The sequence below is a fragment of the Pseudophryne corroboree genome, chromosome 1, assembly GCF_028390025.1.
Source record: "Pseudophryne corroboree isolate aPseCor3 chromosome 1, aPseCor3.hap2, whole genome shotgun sequence".
NCBI lineage: Eukaryota > Metazoa > Chordata > Amphibia > Anura > Myobatrachidae > Pseudophryne > Pseudophryne corroboree.
The window spans coordinates 755,031,077-755,044,183 of record NC_086444.1 but is presented as its reverse complement, the minus strand read 5'-3'; the positions used below and the strand labels follow the sequence as shown (position 1 = coordinate 755,044,183).

Sequence of the window (13,107 nt, the reverse complement as noted above, 5' to 3'; positions counted from 1 at the left end):
GTCCGCGTAGACACAAGGGCCCTGAACGAGGAGGTCTGGGCATTAAGGAAATAGAAGAGGACGCTCTATCAACAGACACTGCAAGTCTGAGATCCAATGCCATCTGGGCCACGCTAGAGCGACTAGAAGTAGTATTCCTCCTTCTTGGTTGAACTTCCGTAGTACCCTGGGCGAAAGTTCTATGGAATTGCCAGTGCATCCACGAATGCTGCTTGAGGATCCCTTGTCCTGGTTCCGAAGACCGGAACCATCTGGTAGGCCCCACTTGTCCACTAGGAGTTGAAAGACTTCTAGATGAAGACTCCACTCTCCGGCGTGCACATCCTGACGACTGAGGAAGTCCGCTTCCCAGTTGAGGATTCCTGGAATGAACAGATTTTTGACACTTCCATCATTGCCATGAGGCTTCGAGTGCCGCCTTGATGATTTATGTATGCCACCGTGGTGGTGTTGTCTGACTGTACTTGAACAGGCATGTTCTGTACCAGAGGAAGAGCAAATGTCAACGCATTAAACACTGCCCGCAGTTCCAGAAAGTTTATCGGAAGGAGAGATTCCTCCTTAGTCCATCGACCCTGGATTGAGTGTTGCTCCAACACCGCGCCCCAACCCCGCAGACTGGCGTCCGTTTTCAGAAGGACCCAGTTGGAGATCCAGAAGGGAAGGCCCCTGCTTAACTGTTGGCCCTGTAGCCACCAGCTCAGTGACCGACATACCTCCGGAGTTAAGGAAATAATTTGAGACCTGATCCAATGGGGTAATCCGTCCCACCTGGCAAGGATTAACCTCTGTAAGGAAGCCCAGGGCGATCCGGCACAGGATTTATTAAATTTGGATAATAGTAGAATTAGAAAGAGAGAGACCAAAATTGGACAGTGCGTTACCCCTGTCAAAAAAGGGGAGGAAAGCGGCAAAATTAGCCCTTTTAAGTATAAGTATATAAATATATACGTATAAATATTATACTGTCCTGGTTGGTGGTGCACCCAGAGCCAGAAAGTACGCAGACTTGAAAAACTGGAAGAAAAAGGAAGGCTCTTGTGTGGGCGCACTCTTGTAGGAAAAATAGGTTATATATAACAATTATGAAGGAATATTTAAAACATAACTTTTATTGACATTATTATGACACAAGGTTCTTCCCTGAAATCTATCCTTGAAAATACAAATTTGAAAATATCTTGCTTATAAATAAAAATGTTCTGGTCTCTTTATGGTAAAGAGTATATGGGAGGGTTGTAGACATGAATTGGTCATACCCCCATTCCCCCTGACCAGTACAGGATTACTGTATTGATGGAACCACAGGGTGGTCAAGACACATTAGTATATAAGGCTGTGCTCTTTGGCTATAAGTGACTAGGGTAATAATCAGAAGTCACATCTCTATGAGCGGTACACAAAGTTAGCATACACATATCATGATTTGAGAAAATATTAAACAGGAAATAATGGACATCCTGAAAACAGTGGAAAAAATCATTATGTTGTAAACACTGAGATGGAAACTGAGATATAGGGATTACTGAATAGAATTAGTGGTGATACTGCTGTTGGTGTTATTATCACATAAGTGAGGAAAATCCTACTCTACAACACCAGGTATTCGCAGGCAGTCTCCCTTCCTGATACTGACCTGGCCCAACGCTGTTTAGCTTCCAAGATCAGACGAGATCGGGCGCTGGCAGCGTGGTATGGTAGTAGAGAATTTTTATGTGAACACCAATGAGAGTGCACCTATATAAGAATGATGAAATTTAGGAGAGATCGACAGAAAAGTGATAGAGAAAAGGTTGTGAAAATGTGTGGATCTGCTTTCCACGTTAGACCCGATTCCAAAATTCCCACTCACGTGGTGCAATGTTACGGGAATCGTGAATGAGAGTCCACGAGGTTAGTGATCACAGGAAAATTCGGTTGTCGGGACTGGCACTGTTGATTACAATCAGAGGACCCCCTGACTGCCACTAATGTCCTGGTTTATCCAAGAGGAATAATTCTCTGTGATGGATATCAGATGGGAGATAGAAAAAACTCACAACAGTTGCAGAAGTGTTTGGAACTTAAATAGATAATAGAGGCTTTGAATCAGTAAAATTTCATACTAAGAATAGGATATGAATATCCCGTTATTAACATATGTCAATTGCTGAAGAGAATAAAGCAAATAAAGAAAATCATCAGATCCAAAATATCAGACAAATATGAGAGGTATATGCTATTCATATGCATTTGCTATTCAAGTCATAATACATTTTCAGCTTAACCTCATGCAAGGTGCTGTGTGCTTGGTATACTGTAAGAACCCCCAAAAAACCACTGTAATACACACTGAATGTGGGATAATTAAGGCACTTCTGCCTAGATTTACAGCAAGAGTTACTATCCGTGGCATACAGCCACAAGATAGTGGGGCTTACGGTTTCACCAGTGAGATGAGAGAGCCAGAGAGAGCAAGCAAATGAATCAGGCTGATGCCAGGATGAAGCTGTGTCGACGAGACCCCTTGCGGAATGCGGAAAACGCGTTTCGCTCTTAGGCTTGTTCACTTCCGGGTTCCGTATGGTCCGGTGTGGGGAGCGGGCTTTTGTAGCAGCGGAAAGTCAAATAGACCAATCAGGGAGTGTTAGATAACAAGTGTAGTTGCTGCTCGTGTGCGCGGTTGCTAGGAGACAGCGTTCGCGACGCTATGACGACAAGGCGGAGGGACTGGAGGTGATTGAAGACTCGCGAGATCACGGACGCCATCTTAGATATGGGAATGATGTGACTTAAACTGATGGCACACATTAAGGTTGCAATGAATGGAATGATTGACTGAAATAAAATAAAAATAAATAGATAAGCTTGACAATGGGGATAGAAGGTTGTTGGAGTGGGCAAGATATGTCAGAAACGATTGGGATGAAACGGATGGGTAGATAGAGGTGATTGAAAAATCGCGAGATAACGGATGCCATCATAGATGTGGGAATGATGTGACTTAAACTTATGGCACATATTCGGGTTGCAATGAATAGGAATGATTGATGGAAATAAATAGATAGATAAGCTTGACAGCGGAAATAGAAGGTTGTTGAAGTGGGCAAGATATGCCAAGGATAAATTAAAATAGAACGGATGGGTGGATAGATGAAAGGCGTGCCTGGATTGTTGTTAGAACGGCAAGAGGGGGAGAGGGGTGTGTGTTAAGGGAAGCCAGTGAAGCCATGTTGGTGAATGGAAAGAGGAGGGGAATGGAGCGGTATGTTGTGGTGGGAAGGGAAAGGGGGAGGTGTGAGGGAAGGAGGGACTGAGTGAATTAGGTAGGGAAGGGAGGTGTGACGGTGTGCAGGAGTGTGGTTAGCTGGGGGTAGTAGAAATGAATTAATTGAATTGAGGAGGTGTATGTTGGAACAGGGAGGAATGGAGGGATGAAAGGGGGGCATGGGGGGAGAGACTTGTGGGTGGGGGTGGGAGCAGTGAGAGATGGGGGACGATAGGTGTAGGGAAAGGGGTGATTGTTGTGAAATGGTGTATTATGCGGGAAATGTCATTGGCTAGGGGTGATACGGATGAGTGGACTGATGGTGGTGAAATGAGAGGGAAATGAGAAGGTGCATGTTGGGACAAAGGGGATTGGGGGATGAAAGGGGGGCGTGCTAGGGGACCTGTGGTGAGGGTGAGAGCAGTGGGGGAGAGAGATAGTAGGTTGTAAATAATTGAATTGATATACTGAAAAAGAGGTGTGACAAAGTATCAGTGTAACCATTTGTTGGTACACTGGAAAATTCACTTGTACACATGCACTTACACCTAGGTGTAAATGTGCATGTGTGCGGGTAGGCTGACTAAATTAAAAACAGAATATTGTTATTGTCTAAAAATTGACGACAGGTGAGAAACAGATGAAACATATTTTACAAAAAAACTCCATAATTAATGGTTTCATTAAGACCAAAAGGTTTCAGACTGTTTAAACGAAAAATCCATTCACTCTCCTTTTTATATAGTTCTTTGGTTATGTCTCCTCCTCGTATTCCAAGATGTATCCGATCTAAGCAGAAGGTCTTGAAACCTTTGATGGATCCTTTGTGGACAGAGTTAAAGTGTCTCGCTACTGATGTAAGCTGTTTCATTCGTGTCAGATCTCTGGAGGCATTACGGATGTTTCCCAGGTGTTCCAATATTCTCTCCTTCAATTTGCGTGTGGTCATGCCTACATACTTTAGATTGCACTCACAAGTTATGCAATAGATCACAGCCTGCGTGTTACAGTTAAAAAAAATGTTGTAACTTGACCAACTGGCCATACCTGTCAATGACCGTGTTGGTTTGCAGGATCTGAGGGCATGATTTACATTGTCCGCAAGGGAAAGAACCTGTGATAGAAGGTTTTTTGGTGTTTGAGGAAATCAGATGGCTGTGCACTAGGTGGTCTTTCATATTTTTTGATCTGCGCCAGCTCATTTGTAATGGGGAGTTAAAGAGAGGTGCCAGATCTGGGTCCAACTGTAAGATGGGAAGATGTCTGGTTATCGCTTCCTTCAGCTTTCTCCATTCGGGACAGAAAGTACCAATGAAGCGAATAGTATCCTCCTGCTCAGTGCTCTTGCTTTTCTTTCCAAAAATCAGGTTCTCTCTCTTGGTTGCTACAGTAGCAGTGTATGCCCGTTTGAGTGAGCGTCTGCTGTAGCCTCTATCCAAGAGACGGTTAGTGAGTTCCAAGCTCTTGGTTTTGAAGATAGAGTCTTCTGAGCATTTACGTCTCAGGCGTAAGTATTCACCTTTAGGGATGTTTTCCACGGTGGGCGGAAAATGAGAGCTTGTTTGGTGAAGGAGACTGTTAGTTGCAGTCTCCTTGCGAAATAATTCAGTTTCCAGGAAGCCTGCACTGGATTTGTAGATACTGAGATCTAAGAATGGTACCCTTTCTGAGCTGATAAAATGTGTCAGGGTGATATTGAGATCATTTTTATTAAGGATCTGAATGAACTCCATGAGCAGGTTCTTATTTCCATTCCAAATTAAGAAGACATCATCGATGTATCTCAACCACAGTATTACATGTGTGGTATATTTTTCATTCCACGTATTGAAAACGTGGAAGTGCTCCCACCACCCTAAACATTTTTATTTATAAGCAAGATATTTTCAAATTTGTATTTTCAAGGATAGATTTCAGGGAAGAACCTTGTGTCATAATAATGTCAATAAAAGTTATGTTTTAAATATTCCTTCATAATTGTTATATATAACCTATTTTTCCTACAAGAGTGCGCCCACACAAGAGCCTTCCTTTTTCTTCCAGTTTTTCAAGTCTGCGTACTTTCTGGCTCTGGGTGCACCACCAACCAGGACAGTATAATATTTATACGTATATATTTATATACTTATACTTAAAAGGGCTAATTTTGCCGCTTTCCTCCCCTTTTTTTACAGGGGTAACGCACTGTCCAATTTTGGTCTCTCTCTTTCTAATTCTACTATTATCCCAATTTAATAAATCCTGTGCCGGATCGCCCTGGGCTTCCTTACAGTATCTTCTACTGTTGCAAAAACAGTCTCTGATCCATTGGCACAGACTTTATCACTACCTTACTCTATTATAACTCTTTTCTTCCCGGATCTGTCTATTTTAGCAGTAACAATTCCATTTTCTACATTAGTAGGTCTTTAATATGACCACTTTTTCACTTAAAGCGGAGCTAACAAAACGACAAAACCCGGAGACTTTTGGTGATCCCTTTTCAGACAATTTTGAGGAATCCCCCACCGACTCGGATTGGAAGACCACTTTCACAAGATTACAAAAAAGTTTGCAGAAAAGGACTCGTTTATCGTGGGACGTCACCACACTACAAAATTACATTAAACACAAGATTGTGCCCCGGGGGTTAAGACCCAAAATATTCCCTTCTTTTCCACTTGCCACGGAGAATTTGAAGACCGAGTGGGAGGCAGCACTCTTGAAGTGCTCCCACGAACTACTACATCTTTTGGTCAAACATGACACACTACTCATAGATCAAGTGGAAAAAGAAATAGATGAATTGGGTCATAATTTGGAAATTTGGGAAAAAGATCTGTCTTTTCAGACAGCTTTTGAGAAACACCAAAAAAGAATTAAAACTGTATGAACAAACCATAGTAGACCGGAAGCGGAATAAATTTATCAGGGACAAACGAGACTTCTCACGTGGGGATATTTTCAGGTGGAATCCCATACTCCCGAGTAGGAATCGAAGACAGAGGGACGACCCGACTTTTTCAGAATTCGAATCCTCCAATAGTGGAGATTCATCCAGTGAGACTTCAGACAACTCCAAATTTAATCAGGGAGAAGGAGATTTTTCTCCACGTTTTTTAGGCCAGAGTTCGAAACAAAGAGGTCGGGTCAAAAATCAAGGAAAACCCGGCGGGGGGGAAAGAAGAGGCGACAGACGCAACCCAGATTGGGACACATCAAAGACCGCCCGGTATCCGGCCCGTCAGAGGAAGACTGTGCGGTAACCCACCCGACTTCTCCCTCTTTACAGGTTATCAACCTATCTGATAGACCTCTTTCCCCTGTGCACATGGATGTTTTGGCCAAAGGCCTCTCTTTTTCACCCTCTAGATCATTCAACAGATTTTCCTGGGAGAAAGATCTCAGATTATTTGGCAGAAAACTTCTCTTAAAAAAGTTTTTTGCAAAACACCGTGCAATACAAGATAGTAACAATAGCACCGATTTATCCCCTGACGATCTTCAAGCAGTCCAAGCCCTGGAGGACCTACTATTGGAATCAAACATGCAAGACAACATTCCCTGCCGACCCAAATGTAAACCCAAGTCCACATTTTTTCCACCTGACAATACCAGCCCGGAAATTAGGGTTTTTCTTAACAGGGTGTCAAAAGAATTTGACGACATTCACGTCCGAATCAAAACGGCCCATCAATACCCATCTAGAAATCTCAATTTCAAAGAAAGAAAAGCATTACGTGAGATGGAAACATGGCGAGACGTGATTATAAAACCTTCGGACAAAGGTGGCAACATTGTCCTTTGGCCGTTACAAATGTATATCACGGAAGCACATAGACAATTATTCAACCCCCTATGTTATCAAAAACTTCTCAATGACCCCACAAAAAGGTTCCAGAAAGCTTACACCTCTTTGATACAAGAGGCTGCTACACAAGGAACTATCACAAAACAAGAAGCAGCATATCTGACTGTCCAGAATCCAAGAACTCCAACCTTCTATCTTCTGCCCAAGATTCACAAGGACACCCAGCAGCCACCAGGCAGACCGATAATGTCGGGTAATGGAGGATTGTTGGAGCAGCCGAGTCGGTTTCTGGATTTACACCTACGTGACTTTGTCCTTGACCTACCATCTTATCTACAAGACACTGCCGACTTATTGCGAAAAATTCACGACATCCATTTTGAGAATGACTTTCTTCTAGTGACTTTAGACGTTGAGGCACTTTATTCCAGTATCCATCATCATCAAGGTTTGACAGCAGCGAAATTCTTTCTGGACCAAAGTGGTACCAATGACTTCTCTGATTTTCTTTTACAGTTACTCACTTTTGTTCTCTCCAAAAATTATTTTGTGTTTCAAGATCAATTTTTCTTACAAATTAGGGGAACTGCAATGGGTGCAGCATGTGCACCAACATATGCAAATCTCTTTCTAGGGTGGTGGGAGCACTTCCACGTTTTCAATACGTGGAATGAAAAATATACCACACATGTAATACTGTGGTTGAGATACATCGATGATGTCTTCTTAATTTGGAATGGAAATAAGAACCTGCTCATGGAGTTCATTCAGATCCTTAATAAAAATGATCTCAATATCACCCTGACACATTTTATCAGCTCAGAAAGGGTACCATTCTTAGATCTCAGTATCTACAAATCCAGTGCAGGCTTCCTGGAAACTGAATTATTTCGCAAGGAGACTGCAACTAACAGTCTCCTTCACCAAACAAGCTCTCATTTTCCGCCCACCGTGGAAAACATCCCTAAAGGTGAATACTTACGCCTGAGACGTAATTGCTCAGAAGACTCTATCTTCAAAACCAAGAGCTTGGAACTCACTAACCGTCTCTTGGATAGAGGCTACAGCAGACGCTCACTCAAACGGGCATACACTGCTACTGTAGCAACCAAGAGAGAGAACCTGATTTTTGGAAAGAAAAGCAAGAGCACTGAGCAGGAGGATACTATTCGCTTCATTGGTACTTTCTGTCCCGAATGGAGAAAGCTGAAGGAAGCGATAACCAGACATCTTCCCATCTTACAGTTGGACCCAGATCTGGCACCTCTCTTTAACTCCCCATTACAAATGAGCTGGCGCAGATCAAAAAATATGAAAGACCACCTAGTGCACAGCCATCTGATTTCCTCAAACACCAAAAAACCTTCTATCACAGGTTCTTTCCCTTGCGGACAATGTAAATCATGCCCTCAGATCCTGCAAACCAACACGGTCATTGACAGGTATGGCCAGTTGGTCAAGTTACAACATTTTTTTTAACTGTAACACGCAGGCTGTGATCTATTGCATAACTTGTGAGTGCAATCTAAAGTATGTAGGCATGACCACACGCAAATTGAAGGAGAGAATATTGGAACACCTGGGAAACATCCGTAATGCCTCCAGAGATCTGACACGAATGAAACAGCTTACATCAGTAGCGAGACACTTTAACTCTGTCCACAAAGGATCCATCAAAGGTTTCAAGACCTTCTGCTTAGATCGGATACATCTTGGAATACGAGGAGGAGACATAACCAAAGAACTATATAAAAAGGAGAGTGAATGGATTTTTCGTTTAAACAGTCTGAAACCTTTTGGTCTTAATGAAACCATTAATTATGGAGTTTTTTTGTAAAATATGTTTCATCTGTTTCTCACCTGTCGTCAATTTTTAGACAATAACAATATTCTGTTTTTAATTTAGTCAGCCTACCCGCACACATGCACATTTACACCTAGGTGTAAGTGCATGTGTACAAGTGAATTTTCCAGTGTACCAACAAATGGTTACACTGATACTTTGTCACACCTCTTTTTCAGTATATCAATTCAATTATTTACAACCTACTATCTCTCTCCCCCACTGCTCTCACCCTCACCACAGGTCCCCTAGCACGCCCCCCTTTCATCCCCCAATCCCCTTTGTCCCAACATGCACCTTCTCATTTCCCTCTCATTTCACCACCATCAGTCCACTCATCCGTATCACCCCTAGCCAATGACATTTCCCGCATAATACACCATTTCACAACAATCACCCCTTTCCCTACACCTATCATCCCCCATCTCTCACTGCTCCCACCCCCACCCACAAGTCTCTCCCCCCATGCCCCCCTTTCATCCCTCCATTCCTCCCTGTTCCAACATACACCTCCTCAATTCAATTAATTCATTTCTACTACCCCCAGCTAACCACACTCCTGCACACCGTCACACCTCCCTTCCCTACCTAATTCACTCAGTCCCTCCTTCCCTCACACCTCCCCCTTTCCCTTCCCACCACAACATACCGCTCCATTCCCCTCCTCTTTCCATTCACCAACATGGCTTCACTGGCTTCCCTTAACACACACCCCTCTCCCCCTCTTGCCGTTCTAACAACAATCCAGGCACGCCTTTCATCTATCCACCCATCCGTTCTATTTTAATTTATCCTTGGCATATCTTGCCCACTTCAACAACCTTCTATTTCCGCTGTCAAGCTTATCTATCTATTTATTTCCATCAATCATTCCTATTCATTGCAACCCGAATATGTGCCATAAGTTTAAGTCACATCATTCCCACATCTATGATGGCATCCGTTATCTCGCGATTTTTCAATCACCTCTATCTACCCATCCGTTTCATCCCAATCGTTTCTGACATATCTTGCCCACTCCAACAACCTTCTATCCCCATTGTCAAGCTTATCTATTTATTTTTATTTTATTTCAGTCAATCATTCCATTCATTGCAACCTTAATGTGTGCCATCAGTTTAAGTCACATCATTCCCATATCTAAGATGGCGTCCGTGATCTCGCGAGTCTTCAATCACCTCCAGTCCCTCCGCCTTGTCGTCATAGCGTCGCGAACGCTGTCTCCTAGCAACCGCGCACACGAGCAGCAACTACACTTGTTATCTAACACTCCCTGATTGGTCTATTTGACTTTCCGCTGCTACAAAAGCCCGCTCCCCACACCGGACCATACGGAACCCGGAAGTGAACAAGCCTAAGAGCGAAACGCGTTTTCCGCATTCCGCAAGGGGTCTCGTCGACACAGCTTCATCCTGGCATCAGCCTGATTCATTTGCTTGCTCTCTCTGGCTCTCTCATCTCACTGGTGAAACCGTAAGCCCCACTATCTTGTGGCTGTATGCCACGGATAGTAACTCTTGCTGTAAATCTAGGCAGAAGTGCCTTAATTATCCCACATTCAGTGTGTATTACAGTGGTTTTTTGGGGGTTCTTACAGTATACCAAGCACACAGCACCTTGCATGAGGTTAAGCTGAAAATGTATTATGACTTGAATAGCAAATGCATATGAATAGCATATACCTCTCATATTTGTCTGATATTTTGGATCTGATGATTTTCTTTATTTGCTTTATTCTCTTCAGCAATTGACATATGTTAATAACGGGATATTCATATCCTATTCTTAGTATGAAATTTTACTGATTCAAAGCCTCTATTATCTATTTAAGTTCCAAACACTTCTGCAACTGTTGTGAGTTTTTTCTATCTCCCATCTGATATCCATCACAGAGAATTATTCCTCTTGGATAAACCAGGACATTAGTGGCAGTCAGGGGGTCCTCTGATTGTAATCAACAGTGCCAATCCCGACAACCGAATTTTCCTGTGATCACTAACCTCGTGGACTCTCATTCACGATTCCCGTAACATTGCACCACGTGAGTGGGAATTTTGGAATCGGGTCTAACGTGGAAAGCAGATCCACACATTTTCACAACCTTTTCTCTATCACTTTTCTGTCGATCTCTCCTAAATTTCATCTTTCTTATATAGGTGCACTCTCATTGGTGTTCACATAAAAATTCTCTACTACCATACCACGCTGCCAGCGCCCGATCTCGTCTGATCTTGGAAGCTAAACAGCGTTGGGCCAGGTCAGTATCAGGAAGGGAGACTGCCTGCGAATACCTGGTGTTGTAGAGTAGGATTTTCCTCACTTATGTGATAATAACACCAACAGCAGTATCACCACTAATTCTATTCAGTAATCCCTATATCTCAGTTTCCATCTCAGTGTTTACAACATAATGGTTTTTTCCACTGTTTTCAGGATGTCCATTATTTCCTGTTTAATATTTTCTCAAATCATGATATGTGTATGCTAACTTTGTGTACCGCTCATAGAGATGTGACTTCTGATTATTACCCTAGTCACTTATAGCCAAAGAGCACAGCCTTATATACTAATGTGTCTTGACCACCCTGTGGTTCCATCAATACAGTAATCCTGTACTGGTCAGGGGGAATGGGGGTATGACCAATTCATGTCTACAACCCTCCCATATACTCTTTACCATAAAGAGACCAGAACATTTTTATTTATAAGCAAGATATTTTCAAATTTGTATTTTCAAGGATAGATTTCAGGGAAGAACCTTGTGTCATAATAATGTCAATAAAAGTTATGTTTTAAATATTCCTTCATAATTGTTATATATAACCTATTTTTCCTACAAGAGTGCGCCCACACAAGAGCCTTCCTTTTTCTTCCAGTTTTTCAAGGATTAACCTCTGTAGAGAGCGGGAATGAAATTGAGCGTACTCTACCATGTCGAAAGCAGACACCATGAGGCCTAGTACTTGCATCGCCGAGTGTATCAACACTCTCGGGCGAGAGAGGAAGTATCTGATCTTGTCCTGAAGTTTCAGGACCTTCTCCGGAGACAGAAACAGTCTTTGGCTGTGTGTGTCCAGCAGCGCCCCCAGGTGCACCATGCTCTTAGCAGGGACCAGAGAAGACTTCTTCCAATCGCTGAGCCACCCGTGGGCTTGTAGGAATTGGACTGCCATCTCCAGTTGACTGAGGAGGACATCTTGGGAGTTTGCCAGGATCAGCAAGTCATCCAGATACGGCAGGATCCTGATTCCCGGATGACGGAGAAAAGCTGTCATCACGGCCATGACCTTGGTGAAAATCTGAGGTGCTGTGGCCAGTCCAAAGGGTATAGCCTGGGATTGAAAATGAAGGTTTCCAACAGCAAACCGCAGATATTGCTTATGCGAAATGGCAATAGGTATGTGCAGGTAAGCATCCTGTATGTCCAGGGATACCATATAGTCCTCGGGTTCCATGGCCAGCAAAATAGAGCGCAGAGTTTCAATAAGGAATTTGGACACTCTTGTTCAATGATATGAAGTTTAGGATAGGCCGGAAAGACCCATTTGGTTTTGGAACTAGAAACAGGGTTGAATAGTAGCCCCTGCCCCTCTGGGAGAGAGGTACCAGCACTAACACTCCTGTTTCCAGGAGGGATTGTACAACCAGGTGTAGAGCTTGCGCTTTCAACAGATCTGAGGGGATAACCGTTGAACAGAACTGGTGAGTGGGACGTCTCTTGAAAGAGATTGCATACCTGTGAGAGACAACTTCTCGCACCCAGGCGTCCGAAGTCGTCATTAACCAGGTCTGGGCAAACTGCAGAAGTCGGCCTACCACCCTGGGGTCCCCCAGGGGGAGGCCCGCCACATCATGCAGCAGGCTTGTCTTGTTTGGAAGCAGATTGACGGGCGGCCCAGTATTGTTTAGATTTGGGCTTAGTGGTTTTGGAAGTACGAGCCTTTCTCGGGTACGCCTGACCTTTTGCTTTACCTGGAGGTCAAAAGGAACGAAAAGTTGTACTCTTAGCATTCGAAGCAGAAGGATTACTATTTGTGAGAAACGCAGTCTTTGCCGTCGCCAAGTCAGTCACAATCTTGTTCAGATCCTCCCCAAATAGTATGTCTCTCTTAAAAGGAAGCACCTCCAAGGTCTTTTTAGAGTCCAGGTCCATTTTCCAGGACCTCAACCACAGAATCCGGCGAGCCAGGATAGACGTAGTAGATGAATAGGGTTGTATCTGCACAC

At 43.4% G+C, this 13,107-nt stretch overlaps 2 pseudogenes; one reads left to right on the top strand and one right to left on the bottom strand.

Moving 5' to 3' along the window:
- Positions 1–1,587: 1,587 nt before the first annotated feature.
- On the bottom strand, positions 1,588–1,706 carry LOC134958659 (5S ribosomal RNA; annotated as a pseudogene).
- A 9,361-nt stretch (positions 1,707–11,067) lies between these two features.
- On the top strand, positions 11,068–11,186 carry LOC134958604 (5S ribosomal RNA; annotated as a pseudogene).
- The last annotated feature ends 1,921 nt before the right edge of the window (positions 11,187–13,107 follow it).